Source organism: Aplysia californica, unplaced genomic scaffold (genome assembly GCF_000002075.1).
Source record: "Aplysia californica isolate F4 #8 unplaced genomic scaffold, AplCal3.0 scaffold00231, whole genome shotgun sequence".
Classification (NCBI taxonomy): Eukaryota; Metazoa; Mollusca; class Gastropoda; order Aplysiida; family Aplysiidae; genus Aplysia; species Aplysia californica.
In genome coordinates, this window is record NW_004797501.1 from 58,198 (window position 1) to 63,197 (window position 5,000).

Consider the following 5,000-nt stretch of genomic DNA (forward strand, 5'->3'; position numbering starts at 1 on the left):
TCTTCTTCTTCTTCTTCTTCTTCTTCTTCTTCTTCTTCTTCTTCTTCTTCTTCTTCTTCTTCTTCTTCTTCTTCTTCTTCTTCTTCTTCTTCCTCTGTTAGATCTTAGGGGTAGTCGACTGCTGGTTCCTCAACCTGCAGTGCTACTGGTTTTTATGAATGTGACCTTTTTCCTATTTGGTAAGGCCCCTTGCCTTCAGGCAGCCACATTCCGATTTCAAAGATACTCTGTATGTTTTCGTACTAACTAGAGTATTTTTTAAAAAGTTTTGGTAGGAACTACATGTAATTTTGAATTTTGCACGGGAGGCGAATCCTACACTTATACCGAGTTTTGAAAGACTAAGGGATTTTTAATCGCACACGGGAACTCCGAAATGTTTCGCCCTTATGCGAGAAGGCTAGGCGTTCGATCTTACCTCTACCCCAAGGTCAAGGGTGCAGCTGAAAGACCGCAGTAAGAAGGAGCCAGGAGAAGAAGTGCGTGTAGAAAGAGTCATATGACCTTATGCAGTTGAGAGCGCTCTAAAACATATTACTAAAACAGACAAACAGAAAAGTCAGGAGGAAAGGAGAAAGAAGCCCAGAGGCCGGGGTTGGGCGGGGGAATTTGAATTGGAGGTGAAAGTAGATGACAGAACATGACAATGTCTAGTAAGCAGGAAAAAAGGTAAGAGGACAACATTGCAGAGAAGTAAATGTTTCCGTCGTTGTCAACTTTTTGAAACCGAAATCTATTGAATGAGAGGCAACATTGTACTTCTACACCACGAGAGTCCCCTCCGCTTATTTATTTACAAATATGTTTTTTTTTAAGTTGGCAGATAGAGCTTTGTAATTTTGAGGTAATTAATTAAATGTATTTCGGTCTTTTTGCTTGGATGTTGTATTTCTTTAAGTCTGGGTTGGTCCTGTCAGGCAGCGTAAAAAACACGGACATTAAATTTAAAGCAAAATTATCACCCAAAAGACTGATGTTGATACTGTCTTGAAACCCGTGCTTGGCGAACACCACAATGTTGATGACGTTGGACACCACGCCGAACAGACTGAGGAGACTGCAGATGACCACAGCATTCACAACTTGCAGAATGGCGAACACTTCGTCGTCAATCACATCTGACGAGAGCGCTTCCGACGGTGTAGTCACCAACATTCTGTCGTTCTCGCTGCCAATGTCATTTCTCGTGCTGTTCATATCCAAACGAGACAACAACACCATTCTGGCTTAGAGGTATGCTGCAATGGACCGCGTCTGTTACTGGTTTCAATTCTTCCTTTTGGAACGTCCGTTGCTTTCAGCTGATAATATTTCCACTTTCTTTTCCCCAAGTCAAAAATCAGTTCAAAAGAGCAAACAAAACAAAGCAAACTAACGTAACAACTTTTTATGTAGACACGTAACAGCCCAAGAAAGTAATTATTCTATTATAGATCGAAGTTAAAATTTGCCCAACTTTTTTTCTAAAAGACGGTTATGATGTAGATAATAATATTACCACGTTTGCCACCATTATCATGGTTTGTCATACTATCTCTTTGTTCAACGTTGTGTTTCACACTCTTTTATTAATTACACCACAGGCTCGTTAAACAAAAACTTTAAAAAGTACACGTTCAATCAGAGGGCTACAAAAGAAATAATATAAGTCTGTTTCTGGTTTTGATCTGTAATACAGGCGTACCATTAAAGGTGCTTCTCTGGCGTAGTATCTCGAGATAATAATATGATTTTGGTGTGTTCTTTTTTTCGACCTTTAGAAACGCAAGTTCCGTGTTTGCACGCCATTGTTTATGATTTTCAATAACGACGAGTTTCGTCATAGTTTCCAGTATTGATTTTTTTACCCAATAATTTCCGTCATTATGGACAGACCATTCTACCTTTATTTTAGGTAAACTATCTCGCTTTGTTCTCGCTTAGTTCTTGCTTTTGAGGAATGTTGAAATGTATAAAGAAAAGCTCAAATTAAAACGTTGTTGAAGTTTGAAGATTCCTTGTGCAATCAGTTGTTGCGAGGAAAGACCGCTCTTTAAAAAAACCCTCTAAACTAAGAAGTTTTCCCATATTAAGTAAGACGAGCTTTCTGAATTCCAGTTAAACAAAAGCAAAACATTCTCTTTAACGCAACATGAAAACATTATGTTGTTTTAACAAGTCCATGAACGTTAGGCGGATTAGTGAAGATGAATAATGATATGAGCCTCTGCACTAATAGCTCAGTTAAAGCTGTCCACCGGTTTTGAACTTCTTGTTCCTACATTAGACATAATTTCCCTTCTTTACTTTGTATTGAAGCGGTCCGCACGATTTGGTAAGCCTTTTTACTGTTGTTTTGATTCAGACTGTCTTCTATTTTTACACACTGCTCTTCAATCCACTACTCCTTAGCTCCTCTAATTCCCTTTTTCACTTTCAGATTTGCCTCTTTGCATTTATTTTGCACTTTCTGGTTCCTATTTTCTTGTTCTTCAGAGCTTTTCGTTTGTCCTATAGCTTAAGGATGTCATCTGTGACCCAGGGATTCTTTTTAAACGCTATGTTTCCCAAGGAGCCGATTTATCTCCTTGATGGCGTATGTCGGCCGAAAGTGTTCATCAGCTTTAGGTCGTTATAGCTGGCAACTTCCAGGAGTCGTACACCTCTGTCATAGGTGTATGTATTGCAGTAGGGCCCGCAGATTCCTTCCCAGTCTTTCGGTGCATCTTCCCCGATCTTAGCATTCCAGTCGCCTTGTACCACAATGATATCCTTCTTTGGTGTTTCATCCAGTTCTTCTTGGAGTGGGATGTAGAAATCCTTCACTTCTTCATCGTCGTGTGCTGTCGTTGGTGCATATGCTTGGGTGACAGTGATGCTTAATGGTGATGCTTTCAATCGTATAGCCATGAATCGGCAGGAAACTAGTCATCAACCTGAGACGGCATTAACAGTGTCTTTGTGAATGAGTATTCCAATTCCATAATCATGGTGGTCTTCTCTGCCACTGGAATATAATTTATGCGCTTCTGGGGTTGATGTTTCTCCGAAGTTCTCCCATCGTAACGCACACAACCCAAGGATCTTCCAACGGTATCTTTTCATTAATTCGTGTTCTAGGTCCTCAACCTCCCTTGCTTCTCTCAATGTTCTCACATTCCACAAGGCAATAACGACGTTTCCTTTGGCCCGTGCACTTTTTTTTGTTCTTCCTGTAACATTGTTTCCTCTCTCGTCCTGGCGACCATCAACATAAGAGAAGGTCCTTGTTCCAGGCGATGACAGAGCTGGTGTGGTATTCCTTCTGGTTTGTTATCTTCATTGGCGTTTCTTGGGCAATGTCGCATGGCGGAGCCCATCCCTCTCTATGCCAGACCACTGTCGAAATCCTCCCACACGATGGTTCACCTTCGACTCGAACACAAAGCCGTAAGGTTCATCTGAACATGAATCCATTAGGTTCATTTGGGAACTTTTTCCGCCATGGTCGGTCACCGCATTTTGTGGTTACCCCAGTGATGCTGTGTTAACATTGCCCCCTCATACGGTTTGGCACGCCCGCTGGCAAGGTCCCAAGGTATGACCCTTGGAGCCACGTGTGAGAAATTGAGGAGTCTGGGGGAGAACCAGTGCGCCGTCCATCCTACAAGTAGGAAGAAGCAGCCAAGCAACAAAGGTATTCCATCTCCCCAGAGTCCCCATAACCCCATCCCTATTCATTAACGTCATATTTGTAGACATTTAATATCACTATTCATTGGTTTTATGTTTGAAAACTTTTATATAACTATTCACTAGCTTCATGTTAGTTGACAATTATACCACTAACTATCCTCTAGTTTCATGTTTGTAGACATTATACTATTCATTAGTTTCATGTTTGCAGAGATATGTTCATTATTCATTACGTTCATATTTGTAGATGCTCATATAAAAAATATAACCCCCCCCCCCCACAATCAAAACAAAATAATGCAATACAAAGCCAAACATAAACACAAAAACACCCCCCCCCCCCCCCCCCCACAATCAAAACAAAATAATGCAATACAAAGCCAAACATAAACACAAAAACAGAACAAACAAATGCATGCCCAAAATCAAAAATGAACAAATAAACAAACAAACAAAACGCTCAAAAGAAAACACCTCTAACAATCTGTAATTTGGGAAATGTGTGGTTTATTTCTGAGGGATGTCTCAAAACCGTAGCACACACCAAGGAATCAGTCCATCATTAAGCTGTGCCTTAAGGCAGTCCTGATTTTTCTCTCTCTTCGTCACCAGTGAGCCTTTCAACGGATTGGCTTCTCACATATAGAGATGACTGTGAGTCTGTTATTGTTATTACCTATTTTGTCTGATTCAAAACAAACACATGGAAAATATAGTATTATATCAATATTGGACAAAGATACAAAAGGATAATAATGATTTGTAAAACCTATTACAAACACAAAAACGTTTTTATTGCCATTTTCATTCTCACTACTTTCACTGTGTGTAACACAAGTAGTTTTTCCCCTATGTCTCCAAAGGTACTACACTGTCAGACACTTTTCTAATAATACTAATAATGATAATAATAATGATAATAATCAAAATAATAATAACAATAATAATACAAATAATAAGAGCAATAATTACAATAACAACAACAATAATAATAATAATAATAATAACAATAATAATGATGATGATGATGATAATAATAATAATAATAATAATAATAATAATAATAATAATAATAATAATAATAATAATAATAAAATAAAAAAATATATAAATATAATACAATGTGTATTGCACAAAATCTTGTTTAACTGCAAACTCTATGAATTTTACAGTTTACAGTATTTTAAAATCATAAGAGGACACAGTGTGGGTGGTTGGCGGGTGCTCTTGTGTGATTTGCTCCTTCTTCTTTCCTATCAAACATCTATCGTCTTTATCTCTCCTTCTTCCTATCTTTGTATGTCACTCCCATGTACACCTCAAATCTTCGGCATTTTTATGGCCAA

The 5,000-nt window shown here is 38.6% G+C and overlaps 1 long non-coding RNA gene across 1 annotated transcript in view; it reads right to left on the minus strand.

Moving 5' to 3' along the window:
• Positions 1-4,141: 4,141 nt before the first annotated feature.
• Positions 4,142-5,000, minus strand: part of LOC101855496 — a 2,342-nt gene continuing 1,483 nt past the window's right edge. Inside the window, exon 4 of the long non-coding RNA XR_220534.2 lies at positions 4,142-4,339. This is a non-coding gene — a long non-coding RNA (uncharacterized LOC101855496). The remainder of the gene's footprint in view (positions 4,340-5,000) is intronic.